The sequence below is a fragment of the Pezoporus wallicus genome, unplaced genomic scaffold (genome assembly GCF_028554395.1).
Source record: "Pezoporus wallicus isolate ANWC-B61680 ecotype Strahan unplaced genomic scaffold, APGP_CSIRO_Pwel_v1 contig_7820, whole genome shotgun sequence".
Lineage (NCBI taxonomy): Eukaryota > Metazoa > Chordata > Aves > Psittaciformes > Psittacidae > Pezoporus > Pezoporus wallicus.
The window spans coordinates 677823-697696 of NW_026641900.1; the positions used below are offsets into that span (position 1 = coordinate 677823).

A 19874-nucleotide genomic window follows, 5' to 3' on the forward strand; every position below is an offset into this window, starting at 1 on the left:
GCTATCAGCATTCCTGAATTTTTGTGGAACTGAGGCGGGAGGAGGGAATCGATATTAAAAATCAAGGAGCTGGAGCCTGTACATGAAATACAGTTCTGTTCCTACCACAAAGCGAAGTGGTTTTGATCTTTCTGAACTTCTCAATCATGCGTGGCCAAAGAATTCTCCGCAATGAATTATGTTTGCCTTCTATGTTAATGAAAAGCCAACATGCATAATTTATAGACGCTAGGAACCAAACATTAAAATAAAAAGTCATTAAAAGCCATAGGAGTCTTTAATGGGAGAGTCCTCACCATGTAAATGGAACTGTTATACAATATTTTTCTGTAAGATTTATTAGGTTTTATTTGAATATGTTTGACTTTGCAATGCTGTTTGTACAAAAATTCCAAGGAGCAAAACCATTAAAACCAATAGAAATCAAACAAATGAATGGTCACAAGAAAAACAAGAAGTCTGTAGAAGACTCCATTTTCTTCTGAAGCCAGTATTAAGCTTACATCTCAACCATAAATATCTTAAAAACAATGTCCTTCTTTCACAAAGATGGATCCTGACATTTTGTTTTCTTTTTAGCTTTTATGCTGCTACTCCTCAGTACAATGACTTCCTGTAAGGAGTGGTGCTCCACCAAAATAACCATCGTCCTTTCTCTAGAGTGACAGAGAAAGGCTTCTTCCAGAGGCAGGAACTGAAGAAGCAGTGTCATATATATGTATATATGATATATATTTAAAAATAACATAAGGCATCAATCCTGAGCCACAAGCATCATCAAGGAGCACTTCCACTAGCTTGCACAGCTTCCAAGTATATGTAGCTATGTATGCTTTGTAGCATCGTCATCACTGTTACTCCATCCTCATGCCATTTACGGGCTTATCTTCTATGCAGAATTAATTAAGCAACTAACCTGAAGTTACTCCTACCCTGAGTCATGTCTACCCACAAGATCTTTCATATGACAGTGCAACTTGCTTGAGATATATTAACACAGATATCCAGATACAACAGTTACTGTATACATCTGAAGTATTAATTTCCCAATGTACCCTCAGTAAAGGTCAAGTTAATACAGGCGCAAAAGCTTGAGCAAACAGTGCGTGCAATAGTCACACTTACCTCACTAGACCACTGAAAATACCTAACTTGCAGCCAAATGACTTTTAATATGAAAAAAAAAGGATGTTGACAGAAGAGAAATCTTAGATCTTAACAAAAATATTCAATTGATAGTGTGAGCTATCAATAACAACCTTATTCTGTGCTGATGCCAATTACTGACAACAGTTATGAGTGAGGTTAAATAACATTAGACTGCTTAGGTGCTATTTGTGTAAGCAGAGGAATGAAAGAGTTTCTACTTTGAAAACAAATAAAGAGCTGGATCTCATTCCCAAGTAAAGCCTGATCAGGCCAAAGAGTTTGAGAAGTGAGCTGGTTACACAGCACAAAACACTGTTTGCCTACAATAAAAATTGAATTGCCAGTGCAATTCAAAGAGCAGCTCTTTTGAACAATCCAATTCCCTGCTTCTTAAAACTGGTAACTGAGAAATTTGTCCTATCCATTTATTATTGCAATATTCTTTATGAATCACAAAAGAAAGTCCTGATTTGGAGAGAAGCTGTTATGAAATCTATTGCTAAGTTTAATAAGGTAACTCTATGGATCCTACGCTGCTTGTAGCAATAATTATAGATTACAAATCCAGAAACAACCTTGTTCACCTTCTAGGTAACCAACTACCTCTTGGCATCTCCTGTTCGCTTGTGGTAGGTCTGTCCAGAACTTACAAAGAAAACAAGCTAGGAGAATAAATGTGTACTGCTTCCTTTAACAGCAGTTGTCTTTTCCTGAGCATAGTTTCTATGCTAAGCCATTCTTCTTCTTTATCAACATTTTAACATAAAAATATACTTCTCAAGGTCAGGCATAATAAATTCATCATCTTAGTTCCAAGCAACATTCATGCAAAGACCTGCTCCACAGGTTGTCAAAAATAGCCTAATTTGCTTAAGCAACTGAAAGGAAGCACTGACAAGATATGACAAGACAAATATTATAAAACAGATTGGTGGGGCTGGGTTTTGGTGGTTTTTTTTTTTCATTACAGATTAAGAAAATTACTGGAATAAAAAAAAAAAACAAACAAACAAAAAAAAAATAATTATTGTCAAGCATTTGCTTCCTGAGCAGCATCTGAAAGTTAAAACTATTATGTCAACTGCTTCAAAGTGTTAGCTTGGCTGTCATTATTACAGAGATTGAGTCTTCAGACACCTGAAAACCTCACTAGCTTCATACAAAAAATATAAGCAACTTCATGTCTCTTTCCACACTTCATGATGACACTAACTCCATCATGATTAAAAGATCAGAAATGGGAGAATAATTATCATAAGTCAAAATCTTCATTTCAAATGTGATTATATTCAGTACCACTGGTCTAAGTATCCTGATGACTTCAATCAACGTACCAGTGGACAAGAAGTTGCCACCATGAAAAAATCTGTGCAGAATTTGACAGGCTTTTTTGACATTCCTGTCATGTTTAATTACATTCCTCTCAGATTTCTCTGGGAAGATGCAAATTTGACACTGACTTCTATTCATGCCTTCAGCCTTGTTCAAAACACACAGAGTTATTAGATCCCTCTGGAAATTTTAGGTCTTAACTATTATTATTAAATTTCACATAACTTTGCATTAAGAGCTTGGGCACTAAATAACATGCTGACAACCTCAGAGGCCAAAAATTAAAATATCTTTACATGCTTTGATTAAGTTTCTCCAATACATGACTGACATACCATGGCAATATGCTGTGAAGGAATCAGTACCACTGCTGTGGCTGATTTTCCTTTTTTTTTGGAATACACAGTTCAACAGGCAATGAAGTAATTACAAGGGCTCCGTAGCAACTACTCCAACAACCTACTGAATTGTCAGAAAACAAGATCTTTACTATTTGGAATGAATTTATAAAATCCCATAGCAAATAATGAGATTTTTCTCTATCCTAAATCAAAGTTTGCTATAGGACAGTTCATGAATATTATGTAAATGCAACCTCCAGTACAAGTTAAGCATAGACCCAACTCATCAATCATGCTTTCTCTTGCCAGAAGTTAAAAACCCCACTGTGTATAAGACTGCAAACTATTCATTATAGAATGATAGAATAGCATGGCTTGGAAGCTCATCCAGTTCCAACCCCTGTCACGAGCAGGGACACCTTCCACTAGAGCAGGTTGCTCCAAGCCCCGTCCAGCCTCGCCTTGAACACTGCCAGGGATGGGGCAGCCACAGCTTCTTTGGGCACCCTGTGCCAGCACCTCAGCACCATCACAGGGAACAATTTCTTCCTAATGTCTAATATTATCTCCCCTCTGTCAGGTTAAAGCCAATCCCCTTGTCCTGTCACTACAGGCCCTTGTCAAACGTCTCTCTCCAGATTTCTTGTAGGCCCCTTTAGGTATTGAAAGGCAACAATAAGGTCTACCCAGAGCCTCTTCTTCTCCAGGCTGAACAAGCACAACTCTTAATTCGCAAACGTGTGTATTTTCAAAGAAGTTTCCTTGGCCAAATATTCCCCAACACCCCTGCTCCATGGTTAGAAACAAGTGAAGCTCAAGAAGAATTAAAAAAGCCAAACTGGGAAACCAGTAATAAAAGCAAAAAAGACACCACAGGACATGATTTCTGAATGGAACCATGAAATAACCAAAGGACTAGAGATTCACATAAGAAATGACCATGCAACCACAACCAATGCTCTTAGCAAAGCATGTGTCAGATGGGGCTAAATGTAGAAAAACTGTTGAAACTTCAGGTTCTTGGACTTTATCCTCTGTTTTCTACTTGCTCTGGCAATAGCCAGCTGAACAGAATCACTAGCCATGCTAATGCAAACGTCTCTGATTACAAAGCATCCATGAAGTCAGAAAAACCTCAAATGTCCAGAATTCATCTTCTGGAAGCATTTTAAATGACAATGCATTTTCCACAGCTGATAAGAATATGACTTAATAGAATATGCACTTTGTGGTGTGATGTGATCTTCTAGTAAGAAGGTCATGCCAAACATTCCATATTTCATTATTTTCTCATGTGTGCAGGCTTTTTACGTTAGAACAATTCAACTGTTATTGTACTGTATTTTCAGCTGCTCAGATTCCTAAAGTACAACGTGATTTTTGAGAGAGAAATTGAAAGAAATAAAAGCTTGAAAACAAAATTAAGCTGGTGCCTTTAAAAACTCTTCCAAAACTTTAAGTCATCTTGCAACACGCATCCAGTTTGTAGCACAATCCAGTTTAAAATAATTGATCATTTGCAAAACCGTTCTAAAATATTTACATGCTTTTTCAATATAAATGCGGGGAATTTCTTGTACACACTGTTGATTTGTATTTTCTTTTCCAAAAGTTTACAACTGAGAGAAAAAGCCCATCACAACAGCCCTCAAAATCAGTCACCTGAATGCATTCTGCACAGAAAGCTTCCTCAGTACCATTGTGAAACAACTGAACATCAAGATTCTAGAAACAATCTTCCTTCAAAGAAGATTCTAATTTAGCTTTCTAATTTTATCTTCAGCTTTTGTTCAAGATTCAGCAGCAACTTCCAAAGATCACAAGAGCAGATAGATTATTCTAGCCATACGCACGTTGTGTAAGCTTCTAGAGAGAAAGCACTCCAACCTACTTCAGGGGAGGAAGCGTTCAGCCCCAGTATATGAAGTATTACTCCATAAGTATGGGGCTTGGAGCAACCCGGTCTAGTGGAAGGTGTCCCTGCCTGTGGCAGGGGTTGGAACTGGAGGAACTTTAAGGTCCCTTCCAACCCAAACCAGTCGGGAAAACACATAATTCTTAAATACTAGATTAATTAGAATTAATCATATTGTTCTCTGAGGAAACCCAAAACATTCTATGATTCTATGAATTCTGATCCTGACACTGGGTTAATTTCAAACTCAATATACCTCCGATCCTCCTACAGTAAAATGAACTTACCCACCTCTATAAATCTTTATCCTGCTTAGATGAAAGGCATTTTGTTATGTAAGTGCAAAGTCTCATTATTTATTAAAGAAGGCTTTCACTACAGCCCCTCACTTAATATTGCTAGGGCCACCCTCTACCTTTAAATCCAGCAAGACAATTATTGATTAATGACCGCATCGCCTCTATCAGAAATATAAAAGCAGTATAAACATGCCTGTGCCTGACAAATCAGCCATCTTAAGCAATGACTTATGTAATTTTATCTATCTATCCTAATGCACCCCACTTTAGTAGTTTCTAGCAGTCTTAAGTAGACACATTCACATTAGCCAATCCTAGTTCCTGTGGGTGGTACACAGGCGCTAGTGCTGAGGTGCTCTCAGCTTTAGTTTATGAGCTACTCAGAGCTACACATCACTTCTCTCTTCCTCACATTTACATCTTTCAACTCATTGCAAACACAAGTTCAAATTCCCAACCCAACAGGTAGGACTAAGAAGTACAATATTGTCTTCACCTACAAATTACTTCTATTAACAACCTTATTAAACTTTATCTACACTATCCAGGGCAATATTGGCCAATTCAAAGACAATTTACATTGACTTTGGTGACACTGTATCATGATGTGTCACTGGGATGATTACTGTAGTTCTTAATACTGAATTACACACAACACCTACCTACAAATACCGAGGACTGAAAAGGTACAATAATAATTATTAGTAAGTAAAAGCAGCCAGTTAAGAATCTATTTTTTGGAGTGTACTACTGCAAGAAACTTCCCATTTATTTCAGGGACCAGTTTTTTTGGTGTTGCTGTCCTCAATTTCCTAAGTTACCAAAATTCATCTTAAAACTACACTTTGCCTGTATGAACCCTACTGGCAAGCTGTTTAAAACCATCACTGTGCTTTGCAGATGGCAAGGGTGACTGACTTAGAAATTATTTTATCTCAGCAAGAAGTAATAAAAAGCAAGGTATTCAGCTAAAGAGTAACAACCTACCTGGAACAGGTTATATTTCTTCAAGAGTTGATATATTTAATAATCAAACGTAGGTCTACTAAGAATAAATCACACCACTGCCTACTAAAATTAGTTATTAAAATTGTTGGACTGTGAGAGCAAAACTGTAAGAATGATAAGTGCTTGCTGACTGCAAAATGTTACATTAGCAGTAGATAAACTGACTGAAATAAGTAGACTGTGGAAATATGACAGGAGAAAACTGCTGCATCCCAAATATGAGGACAGCTTTTTAACATGGCAATAAATTATGACTCAGGAAGAATGCTGTGCACAAATGACTTTTTCATCCCTCACCACAAAAATTTGTTACAAACAATAGCTGACTACACATTAAAAACAAAACACTTTCAAAACCCATGAGTTTAAGAGACATAAGAATGGCAAAAGACGTTTCGAAGTCAGAGGAATTAAAAATAACCAACCCAAAAGCTCCTCTCCATTTGCCAATTAAAAAACTCATCTATAGATGATTCTAAACTAAAACAAATCCCAAACCAAACACACACCTGCAACTCCCTGTAGCAGTTTTTGTAGAAGAGCAACATTTTTTTTCCTAAAATCTGTAAAGATTACTCATCCTAAAACAAGGAAAAGACACAAGGCATGCCCTAATTGTGAATCTAGGTCTACATAGAAGCTCTAAATCCTATCAAGCCTAACGGAAAACCATAGCTTCAAGTTACAGTGGAGCTACTAGAAGCATTTCTCTTACTGTATATTGTATTTTCACAGAATAGCTGAGGTGGGAAGGGACCACTGGGGGTCATCTAGCCCAACCTCCCTGCTCAAGAAGGGTCATCTATAGCACATTGCTCAGGATTGCTCTCAGAGGCCTCTTGAATATCTCCAGGGAAGGAGGCTCCCCAGCTTCTCTGGACAAACTACTCCAGTGCTCAGTCACCCTCACAGTCAAGTTCTTTCTCATGTTCAGGTGGAACTCCCTGTGTTTTGGTTCACGCCTGTTGCCTCTCATCCTATCACCTGGCACCACTGAGAAGAGTCTTGCCTCATCCTCTTGACACACTCTCTTCAGATACTCATATACATTGGTCAGATTCCCCCCACAGCCTTCTCTGGGCTGAGCAGGCTCCCTCAGCCTTTCTTCATAGGAGAGATGCTCCATACCCTTAATCATTCTAGCAGCCCTATGCTGGACTTGCTCCAGGAGCTCCATGTGTCTTTTGTACCGGGGAGCCCAGGCTGGACACTGTACTCCAGGTGACATCTCACCATATTATACTTTGAAAGCATTGGTACCTGCTTTATTTAGAGACTGACACTATCAAATACAGTATCTGGTCATACACAGAAAGATGACCAAACAGCAAGTGCAAACCACAGTAAGAAACCCAGCCAATCCTGATATATCAAGGGATATTGATAGTGTTAAATTGAACGTATTTTTGATCCCAGTATCCTACGTTTTGCTGAAAGTAGTGCTGCCAGGCCACAACAAATGTGTAAAAATTTGTAAGAAGCAGAGATAGCCTATGTTAAGTTAAAATACCTTGGTGCCTCTCCCACTATCTTATTAGAAGTCCCACCACTGCACGTGGCTGCTTTCAGCTTTGCTTTATGCTTCATTTTCTCCCTTGTCCCCGGTACATTTCTTGAGCAGAGATAGTTGTTACCTCTTGTCGTGGTTTAAGTGGTGAACCCGGGACACCTCTCTAAAGAATCAGAGGCTTATAGTTCAGCATCCACAGATCTACAAGTCAATTTTGCTGCCTTCAATACAGTAGTTGCTTAAGTACAGTCTTCCAAGAGATTTAGTGTTTAAAGGAAGCAAAAAGAATCTATAAAACAATTACCCTTTATTTAGTCAAAGAGACTTACATACCCAAGAAATCAGTAAGTTATCTGTACAACCTTTACAGTCTCTATCTCCTCCCCTTTCTTGGGAGTTCAGTGGGTACAAATGAGATCTCTATTGCATATCCATGATCTTCTTTCTTTTCCTACAACATCATGTTGCTCTGAGTTCCATTTGCTCTAAATTACTTGGTAGAAAAGTTACCTTTCTAAAAGTTGCTGTTCATCAAGCAGATGACCCTTGATCATCTTCACTGTATGATCTGTTCAGTATTGACAGAAATCAGTGTTTCTTAAGAAACACTTAAGAAAAAGAGCACCAGGTTGTTTGTAATTCAACATTGGGGAAAAAAAATCATAAAGAATTAACTTTTAGTCTTTTTTTTTTCAACAACTGTGTTTGCCTTTGATACAGTTCTAAGTTTCATAATATAACTGGATGGACCTGTTCTCTAGACCTACCCATTAATCTCTGATTGTGACTCTATGCCTTTAGATTCACAATTACAGAAAACACAATCTTTCCATTGCTAGCATTGTGCCGTGAGCTTGGAATTCTACCCAAGACTTAGAAGAAAAGAGGAAAGGATGCAAGCAGCCTCACAATAGAAATGAAATTTGCAGTGTGTTAGAAGGCTATGTAAGGAATTCACAGTCCCAAACCGGTATGCATAAACTGTAGATATACACAGTCCCTATGGAAAGCTTTTACAGCTCTGCAGGAGCTGCAAATAGCAGCAAGGCCTAAAGCAAAGCCAAGGAACACTTGGAACTTCTGAGAAAGTGAATGTCATCACAGTATCATTTATGAAAGTATGCACTGAATTCTGAGAAGCTGCCTCACAAGTCTCAGTTCAACCAATGACTTTAGCAGGAGGCTTAACTGGTTTTCCTACTATCCTTCTTCTTGAACTGGTTCTATTTTGACCATTGAGTGAAAAGCAACAGCCAAGTGTAAATCTCCTAATCCCTCAGTCCTGACATTTAAATAGACAGCATGGTTGTGAACAGTGTGATTCAGATTAAATTTCCACTAAAGAACTTCCCTGCTTTAATTATTTTTGCAATGCAAATTGACAATAGTAATATGCCAAGAAATAATTCACAAACAGGCACATAAGCTGGAATTCACTCAGGAAGCTGTCACGACGCACGGGTGAGAACTGAGTATCAGATGGCATCAGGAAGTTACCCATCAACAGAAAACTCCATATTAAAATGCTCACCTTTTGGATCTGTATTATTTCCTGCTGATTATGACAAACTCATTGTTTCAAATCATTCTATGATTCTATGATCTGACAACATATGTAATTTAGTAACAAATTAATTCAACCTGACCAAAACCTGTACTTCATTTTATGAAATGTGAGGATGTAACAATCAGATGAGGCTTAAAGCAAGCTGCTTCTACTGTATTCCTCTTCATCAACTCACTGAACAAATTTGAAAGGGAAGAAAATGAAAGTCCCAGCACTTTTCTTATAGGGAGGGAACTCTTTGGGTTTCTAGTTCATTGTCCCTCAAATTATGTCAAAGGCAACACAGACAACAAAAAGATCAGCAGGAGAATGAAGTAGTAGTCTCTCAGTCTATTCGAGCATCTCAAAGATGTGGTCCACCTTTCTATTCACTTCAATTTCTTCCAAACAAGACTCCAATACCATCCTTTGCTTAAACACGGAATTCCATGGTCTGTAACAGTCTTTCTTTTAACTTCCTTAGACATACAGAAAATGCAGGATGCTTGGTTGAACACACACATAAAGTCAGAGAAGGCACCCATAATTAGTGACATAAATTAAAACTACATCAGCTCAATTCCCTTCTTTTTAAGCAGAAGCATATAATCAATTGAAAGTCAGTACAACACAAATCTTGCACTAACAACTTAAAAGGTAATTTATCCAAGCATATCTTTAACTCCTACAGAATCAATTTAAATACAAATCACAAATTTGCCATTTTTGTCAAAGAAGCTGTTATTGCAGTAATTGTCAAGGAACATACAGATGTTATAGTCAAACCTCAAGCACATGGCTTCTTGCAAAAGGCGGTAGTGTCAAGGAATGTTTTGACTACACAGTATTTCCTGAATGAATGGGAACATAAGACCTTTTACTAATTAAACTGTAAATATGAAAATACATAAGGTTGATAATAGTTTAGCTTAGGAACAAATAAAAGTAGGAGATTAGATTTCTTTTTCTTTTTAATATTCTACTTAGAATGTCCATTCAGTAATGCATCACATATGCATTAGGGATAAAGGGTAACAAAGTTATACTGTTCACAGCTATAGATGATTTTTCACTGCATGTTTAATACATCAAAAGCACAGTTTTAGCTGCTACAAAAACTCAAAGCCCTTCAGTTGAGTTGCACATGAGCAGGACCACTATTTTCAAGGTAATTCACACTGCTTCGTAAGCAGTTATTAAAAAAAGACTTATCATTTTCCCCAATGGATTTTTATCCTTCAGTACAGTTAATTTTTTTTTCCCCACAGAATAATACTGTATATGACACAGAGTCCTTTAGTGCTTTGTGTCTAAGGCCATAGGCCTACTTTTCAGAGAGCAGATCAGTCAGCCTAAAAACCAAGCCTGAAATAAGACCAAAATAAAAAACAAGACCCACAAGAATTATGCTTCTCAACAGCATTTTAATGGTTTTTACAAGTTTAATTCTGAAGTTGTGCGAGAACTAGCTGGCAAAAAAACCTAAGTACAACTTATCAGGGAGAACACAAGGAAATGTAAGCTATCTTGAGTGATCTCAACAGCTGCATTTTAAAAACAGAATCAGGACTGCAAACACATAAACTCTGATGAAAACACTGATTTATTTTTAAGTATGTTGTACTTGGAAAATCATTATAAACCAAAACAAGGCGAAGCTCAAGCAATGGAAAAGAAACTAAAAGAAATCCATATGGGCTTCATCTTTTCACATTTTTTTCCCCAAACAAATCCTGCTGCCCTCACTGCTCTTTTCTGTACCACAAACTGTATTCCCTCCCTCTCTCTTACTCATGCCACCTTCAGTACAGAACTCAAGAGTTCCTAGTCTCTCTCCTTCCCTCCCTTAGAACTAATTAACCACCCGCTTGTCATTCAGATCCTTCTCAAAAATTCCTTTCTCAAACACATTTTCTGCAACAACACTCCACAGCCATGCATTTAGGTGTGCATGCAGGACAAACTCAAATCCAGGGGAAATCTGGTCCCTAAGTGCTCTTGTGAAAGTGGATCTGAAAGATCAGGCTGGAAAAATGAGAGAACAACATAGGAGGTTAAATTTATTCTGCATTTGATTCTGCAGATTGGATAGCCAATGAGCTAAAACCTGAATTGGAATTGTGGGAAAGAACTACGTACTCAAGAATCTGTAACTTCAGGGCTGAAACACCCAAGAAGTGGATGTGTGGTTCCAGAATGCAGTCCTGGTCATTTATCTGCATAGCCTGTGGACACAGCAAAGTATCTTCAAAGCAAAGGGTCTAAAAACCCAAAAAGCTGTGTGTAGATCCACTAAGGACAAGTAGGGAATACTGTACTTTACATGTGTTGGAACTTCATCTCTTTATCATGAAAAGCATGATTCCTACCAAGTGTCTCTAGTTGGAGCAGATCAAGAGCAGCAGCTTCTGAAGACAGGCTCCTTAATAAAAATGATTGTCTCTTTGTAAAACTTCCTTCTTGTGTTGAGCTATATATATATAAATACATATAATACTCAGGGAATGCAACTCCAGTAATATCCAGGCACATCCCCACTTACTCAGTTAAAGGAAGTGAAAGTGAGGGGGACTTCTAGTCCAACAGACATGCTTAGTGCACTTAAGGCATCTCTAAGGCTGAAGTAGAGCATGAGCTCAGTATTGTTTTCCTATGATTTTTGTCCACTCCTCTTAAAGTCCCATTTTAAACACCAAAAGGGGTGTTTTAAATCTTGCCTTTAGAAAAGGGACACTGTGAAAGTAATCTCAGTTCAGTACAGCATCATGAAGACTAGGTGATCTAAGAAACAGATAAACTACTGCATATCTGCATTTAAAAAACAAAGATCCAAGTTGTTCTTGAAAAGTAATTATTGTCACATGTATCATTTCATGGTAACAGCAAAGCACTTATATATGTTTAAGATATAAAGACCCAATTATGAAAGGAAAAGTGATCACAAAACTTGAGAGTACAGAACGTTCAATAAAAATAGTCAAACTAAAAAAAAATCCCCAAACCAATAAGAGAAAACATCTTTCCTCAATGAGAAACTCTCTGTGGTATCTCAACTGACATTTATCTGTAACTGCAGTTCCCACCTTCACTACTCATGGCATTGCCTGTGTAAAAACAGCCACATAATGACACAAGCAATAACCTGGTCTGTCGTTTCAGAAAGGAAGAAAATTGAGAAAGACAACAAAGGAAAAGCAATCCCAGTAGCAAGGTGAAGATACAGGGTTTGTAGCTGACAACCTGCTTCTGTTCCTCAGAAGAAAACTCCTTTCCTGCATACTTAGAAAACAGCAACAGAAAACCATGCACAAACTACACTGAGAATACAAAGACCTTCAAATTTTGGCTTAGCACCATACTTATGGGTGATATAAAAGCACCAGGGGATGAGATGGAGAGCCAGTAGGTGCTATATGCTGGGAAGAGCCAAACACTGCACGCAGAGTACTAAGAGACTCTAGCTTCTGCTGAAATAATTTGCAGGCACTCGGGATCATGCCTCTGGTTGTGCACTGCCATCAGTTACACAACACATTCCTGGAACAATCTCAGCATAAATGGGCAAAGCTATGTTTAGTGCAGGACATAATGGGTTATGAATCAGGAGCACTGAAGACAAGAAGCTAGTCTCTTTAAAACAAAAAAAAAATGTATTTCCAACATGTATTAAACACACCAGTAAAACAGTGACTGCAGCTTTGAAAATATCACTGCAACCATTTGTTCCACTTAACATACCACCTGTATGACAGACAACAAAAATATGCGAATACAAACGGAAAGTAAAATTCTACTACGGTTAAATATACCACACAAAGAGACCTTTTCATACAGCATTATCAGCCAAAATGAGAAATGTCAAAAATTGTAACATCAGTGAAAGCCACTAATAAAATTCAATTTCATCATGGCTCAAGCCAGAGGAGACTGCAGTAAAACCTGGGTAAACAACCTTACACTGTGCTGTAGAAAAAAAGTCAGAGAGAGAAAAAACAGTACCATTCCTTATTCTGATGTCTATTTCAATGCAGTAAGAGTTCTTTTTGCAATAAACTGAAGAATCAAATTAACGGGTTTAGTCATCTAACTACCTAGTAGGCAGGTGCAATCAAGTGGCTAGGTTGACTAAATCCCCAACTACAGCTGAGCAATTAAACAGCAGACAGAAATTTGTCCTTACAGAATTGTAAGTCATCTTTCAAAAGCAACCCCTTAGGGGAAGAAGAAGAAGAAAATAAAAGAGTCCCTTGTGCTTTCTCTAAGACTTGCAAAGTAACTGATCCTTAAACTTCACTGCCAGAAGGCTTTTCTGTTAGGATGAAATGTGGAACAAACAAACAAAATAATTTAAAATGAAAAGGACTTGTGGGAGGTACATTAGAAACAGGTATGCTTTTTTCAGTTCCCTTTAATCTCACATATAGTTTTATAATTAGACAGAGCTGATCTGAGTGAGCCAAATTAATCCATAAACCCAATTAAAGCAAAACTTTAATTGAAGTTCCTACTCTCTGGTCTGTGAACCGAGTTTTAAATTACTTTTGCCTATACCAATACACATGTAATATGCTCTCCTTTAAAGCCAGTGGCTTTGTAAAACCATGATTTCATTTTTTGTTAGAAGTCTCTGGACAAGTTCAAACACACGCAGCCATTAACCTGACCAGTGTGGAGACAGAGCAAAAAGAAACCCTCTCTCTTTAACAAGACCCCAAATTTCTGTTAAATCAGAACTATGAAGTTACATGATAGAGCTAATTACCAAGTCAACTTAGTGACCTTTTCCTTCACAGGTCTTTTCCTTTAAACTTCTGCCCATGCAAAGCCTCTGAATCAGTGTAATTTATAGCATGCATCAAGATAACTGAACATGAGATCTAGTATTTTACGTAGAGAAGATAATTTTATCAATGAAGCAGTACACAAGACAAGATAATCTAGATGAAAACAACTGCATCTGCAATTACCATAGGAATTCATTTAAAGCTAAAATAGAATAGCCAGAATTCAAATATTTTAATATGCAGAAGCCAGTGACTGAAATACTGTACTCAAACACAAGTGAAAACTGAACAGAATGTTAGATTAATTCTGTTGCCTCTATCAGTGACATATACTGTGTGCATCTACAATTTACATTTGGAACAGAACTGAGATTTTGAACTCATCCCCCACTTTCTGCACTTTGTTTCAAATATCATGGCACAGTCTAAAAGACTACAGATGAGACTCCTTCTAGATGGAGCAACACTAGAAAATGTACCTCAATCACTAATGGAGTCCACTTGACCAAATTAGAGGTAGTCGGAAGTGAAACACCCTGAAATGTAGACAGCATGAACATCAAGCTCTCCAAATAAACTGTTTCCTTCCACAAATGTTGGGGGTTTTTCTGCCCTGAATTGTTTAGCTAGCCATTACAAACACTATGTAGACCACAAATTACACTTACTGTTGTATGCACTTTCACTTTAAGTACTGCAGAGTAAACTGTACAAACAGCACCGAACTTGTTACTTATCCCCGTTCTTTGGCATCTGAACTTAAGAGTGTTTACTCTCCATAGCCCCAAGCAAATATCTGCTGAGGCTACAGTTCTACAAACCTAGTAAAAGTAAGCAACACTGATTCTGAAATAGACAAGTGCACTTTCCCAACCCTCACTTTTTAACTTCCCAGTTCCGGCTCAAACATTTTCGTACCTATGCAGAGAAGTCACTTGCACGGCCTGAGAAGTTCCCAAACAAAGACACATTCAGTCATGAATGCCTGAACCTAGATCTTCACCAATGCCATGTGGCCTCCTCCACAGCCTGCAGAAGCACTGAACTGGCATAGGCAGACATCAGGGTAAGCCCCAGAACAGTCGATGGAAAGATACCCATACCTTCACTTATTCTTCAGTTAATTCTTCAGTGGAATCTGCTTTCTCCACTAACTATCCAGAAGCTTAGGCTGTTAATGTAGGTGGAATGAATGACCAAGCTTGAAACATTTTCAGATCCTGAAATACTTTGAGACCTAAAATTAGCAGTCAAAATATAGCTCTTCATTCCTGATGCATGCTTGGTGTATTTAATTCAAAAGAAACCTTATCAGTGGTAACAATGACCTTGAATATATTGGATATATACCTATATATGATGTGAACATACGGTACACAATAGTAACATACAAAACAACTTAAGAAAATATTATGCCATCTACTTTCTCTATACTGAATAGTGAGGTCAGTGGAACAAAACTCTGACCTTTGGATTCACCGGAGACAGTAGAAAATTGTCTTCCTTTTTTCCCTTTTTAAAATGCTAGGGATCTGACAGGGCTGACCTTTGGAAAAGGCAAAAGCCTGCTTCTTTCCAGTTCTAATAGATTAAGTAAATAACCTGCATATCTGGATAAACATTCCAATTGAATATCAGTAGTTCTACATAAATCTCATACAGATCCAGATGCGGAACTCAAAGCTACATAGGCAAAACCCTTCAAATAATAAATTATATCTAAAATAACTCAGAAGTTCATTCCAGAAGTGATTTACATGTTCATAATTTAATAAGACAGTTTTGTTTATAAAGTTTTAATGAATGAGATGTAAGATACTGGCAGCTTTGTCTCATTCTACTGCTGTGAGCTCAGTAGAATTAAAGGGACAGAGGTGCGGGGACAGGTATTTCAAGTCATATAAGCATGAGAAATAGGAGTGTCTTACACACATGGTTAGAACTGTTTTCCTTACTATAGCATATGCTTAGCAATTATGCTTGGCTAAACACATTTTCAGGTTTCAAAGGCACCACTTAAACATGCTACAGAGCTCTGCAGATCCTCCAAAGGTGGAAAAGCCCACACTTTCCTATTCACACCCTTCTTCTCTTGGATCAACCCGATCAGTTAGTCAGACAAAACTGCACTACTGTGTTTGGTATTGCATTGATAGTGTTGGTGGTCTTAAACTGCTACTTGTTTTCCTTTCTCTATTCAATAACTACTTTTCAACACATCATCTAAAAGCATGTCAATGAATTGAGACGGCATGAAAGAAAGAATACCAGGTTTGTAACATAGCTCTGCCATAACACACTTGGCTGGGTGGGAGAGTGGGGGAGCAAGCACTTGAAGACAATTTTATGCATTTGGTTACTTAAAAATCATATTTTTAATTTAATTTGTCTTTGGTTTTTGAAAAATATTTCCTTACAATGCTGTTAATCCCCAACTGGCCTAAGATACACCAAAAGCTGCTGTCAGGTATCTGCTACATAGGACAAGATTTAGCCACACTTAAAATGGATTCAGAGTTTGCTCAGCCATTAGAAAAGTGGACTTCATAAATGCTCAATATATTTATCTCTGTATAAACTAATAATCAAATAATTTTAAAGCAGCACAGGCTGATCTACAGCAAAGCTCCTCTAACTGCAACATGACAGACTGATTCTGATCTTACTTGAACTGATTTCTACCCTTAAATGAAATTAATATGCCCAACACAAGTTCAGTAAGAGAAAAGATTTAAGCCTAATGCACAACTACCTTCCAGCACTAATGCTTGAAGCATCAAAAGAGCTGCCAAATCAGCTCGCTTATCACTGTTCCACTGTCAGCATTTTTCTGTTCCTTCAGCAAAAGTGAGCTGATTTCCAAGACATACCCTTCTCTACTGGTCATAAACCTGTCTTGGAAAACAAAGCAGAATTTTTACAAACTTCTCAAATTCATCTCAATGAGAAAAATTGCCTCAAAAATACTGACTCCAGTTTCTACTGGAATGGCAGGTGAAGTGTCATATCACAGGATGAGTGGATATGAACAGATATGAGTGACAAGCAGATGTTTTCCCGAGAGAAAGGAGATGCGCAAACAAGGGAATGCACCTTGCCTATCCAGAGATTCCTGTGGAAAGTTTTGTGGGTTATTTTACACATCTATACAAAGACAGAAGGTCTCTTGGGATCTCTCTCATCATAAGCCTGTTAAACCCACTTCAAGCAATGCCTGCCAAGAACAGTCTCCCCTGAAACTATTACTTATGACAAAATCAGGCAACATGCATTACTTGATGTGCATTGCAGATTTTAAAACCCATCTCGTTTGCTGTAAAAACAGATTTGCTTTTTGGCATTTCAGAACCAAACGCATCACCATGGTTTTGCAATGAGGACAACAATAAATAACTAGCGAAATCATAGTCCAAAAATCTAAAAGGACTTTAAAACCCTATCTCAGGAACTCAAACCCAATTCCTATTTTTCTGTGGCAGCAGATAATGGCGAGCAAGCACTGATGAAACATCTGCGTTCAAAGAGTTAGCAGAGTATTTCACTACTGCAGATTTAAGGAGGTGAAGGTAGGAGGGGAGCCCCCTCCACCTGCTTTTGTGAAATAAGAACCAAGTACACCTCAAAGCTGGTACAGTGGCAATTACAAACAGAACTACAGGGCAGTCATCAGGAAAACCATCAAAGATGACTACTTTGAGAAGTACTGAAACCACAGGTAATTCAGAGACCAAATAACCCTTGGCAATCATTTGCATTTGAAATAGTGATTTAGGTGGAAAGACTTTATGAGTATTAGAGAACAGTTTATAATACCTAATTTATTCTCTCTTTCTCCATATATATATATATATTTAATTCCTATAGGAACCTTATTTTTTTTTTCCACAAATTTTTCCCACTGATTTGCAGAAATAAATCTGAAAACATTTTCAGGTTCTCTAGCCGCATCCATACTTAACATTTCAGCTGGGTACTTGCTGGCTATTCCTTAACAACTGCATTAGATATCACTGTCGCATCTGTTCTGTGAATCACCTAGAATCTGATTTAGAAGCAAATAAGTAAAATCAGCTTCACAGCCAAACTTGTGAGTTGTGCTTCTAGAGCTTCTAGAGAAGAGGGGGATGTAGTTACTGGAAAAAGAAATCAGCTTGGGCTACATAGTTTACGTTTTCTAGTTTGCCTCAAAGTATACAATACAGGTCTTGATGTTCTACATGATTATAAATAACATATTGAGGATTCAGAAATAAAACAGTGAAATACAAGATGTGACACATTACTTTACATCAGTACTTAATTGCCAGAACTGTACTCCAGAAAGCAAATGAAATTTCATAGAGGATCTTGTGTGCCCCCCCCCTTTTTTTTGTTTTAGTTTAGTCCCAATTATTGCCTTATACTTGGTGTATCAGCTCCTCTGAAAAATCCTTTTAACAAAGGCAAAAGAAAAGAAAGAATGGCAATTTAATTTTAGACCATTCCAGATTGATTTCTAGTCCATGCTCAGATGTCTGGAATTCAGCCAGAATAAAAATTGTATTTTAGAGAAAATGAACTAACACAGCCCATGAACAGATTATTATCCTGAAGTTTAGCTGTTATAAATATTCCAAAATGTTAGAACTCCTGCTCAAGGGTTGGCTTAGCTTCATGTTCGTGATGGGAGTCTTGACCTACTCTCCATTTGACGAAACCAGAAAATGCTAAGGAGAACAGAAGAAGCAGCTGTCCTAATATGACATTTCTTTCAGGCTTACAACCAATTTTACTCCAAGAAAGACCAAATACAGTTGATACAGAAAGACCAGAGGGCGTTTTCACTTTGCCTACTATACTCCCTTGTGAGTCCAGTAAGGCTACATATGCTTGGCAGCACATGTGCTTGAGAACTTTATTGGATTAGGTCCTGTGTCCACAATTTTAGAGCTGTGAGAAAATTGCCAGGAAAAAGCATAAATGAGTTCTGGCACAATGGATTGTGAACGCAAGAATGAAGAGGCTCCCCATCATACACAAACCACCTTCCACAGCACAAAAATAAACTGGTATTTCCAGCACTGGTCCATTAGTTAACAGAACTCAGAATAACTTTAAAATTCCACTTCATAAGGCACAGCACACAGTTTAAATAAATCCTTATAACATTCTGGGCTCTTTTCTCAGTGCTGCTATTTTTTGAGGGTCCAAATGTGCTTCAGCTACTGTGGCTGAAAGTCACACAGCAGCATAAGCTTATGTAAGCAGTTGTGGCTTCCCCATTCCCTTCTCTTGTCCTTGAACCAGCACTCATGTTCCTGCAATTACACGGTCAATGATTCAGGAAGCTGATTGAGTCAAAAACTAGGACACAATTTCACATTATACTTAATCATACTTAATTTCATATATTGATGGCCTGCTGCCAAAATGGTTAGTCTCGTTCTCCTCCATGTATTGCGATGCTCATACCAACCTCCTCCACTGCAAAACGTTTCCTTTTAATGGTCTAATTGTAAGACTAAGGTTAAAGAAAAAGCAGCTTTAACCCCATTTGGGGCAAGGTTTCAATCAGTTCAGCTCCCTCAAACTGCCTTAGCACCTGGTCATATAAACAGTAGTGCTGGCACCAGAAAGTGGAGAAACACTTTGGTGGCTGGGGAGAAGATAAAACCGTGGCAACTCTTCTGATTTAGGCCATAACTCATTTGTATACAACCAATCTAGTTTTAAGTTAGCTAACCTAGGTACTGGTAGCGGCACAGCTATGCACAACTTACACTTCCAGGCACATTTTGCAATGTGCACTGAGGAACAGTTGCAGTGAGTGTTTGCTTAATGCTGCTGACAGTGCAGGCCAGATGAAAGCATACACATGTCTTTACTCATGCTTTTCACAGTTAAAAACTTTGCTGGATTATGACTACAGGAGAGAGAACTAAAACCCATGTGATGTGGAACATGTAGTGTATTTTCTATTTTCCTCATTTTCTACTGTGCTATGTTTTTCA

At 37.9% G+C, this 19874-nt stretch overlaps 1 protein-coding gene across 7 annotated transcripts in view; it reads right to left on the reverse strand.

Annotated features, from left to right (window-relative positions):
* Nucleotides 1-19874, reverse strand: part of BBS9 (Bardet-Biedl syndrome 9) — a 259496-nt gene that overhangs the window by 73143 nt on the left and 166479 nt on the right. The gene's annotated exons all lie outside the window — the stretch shown is intronic.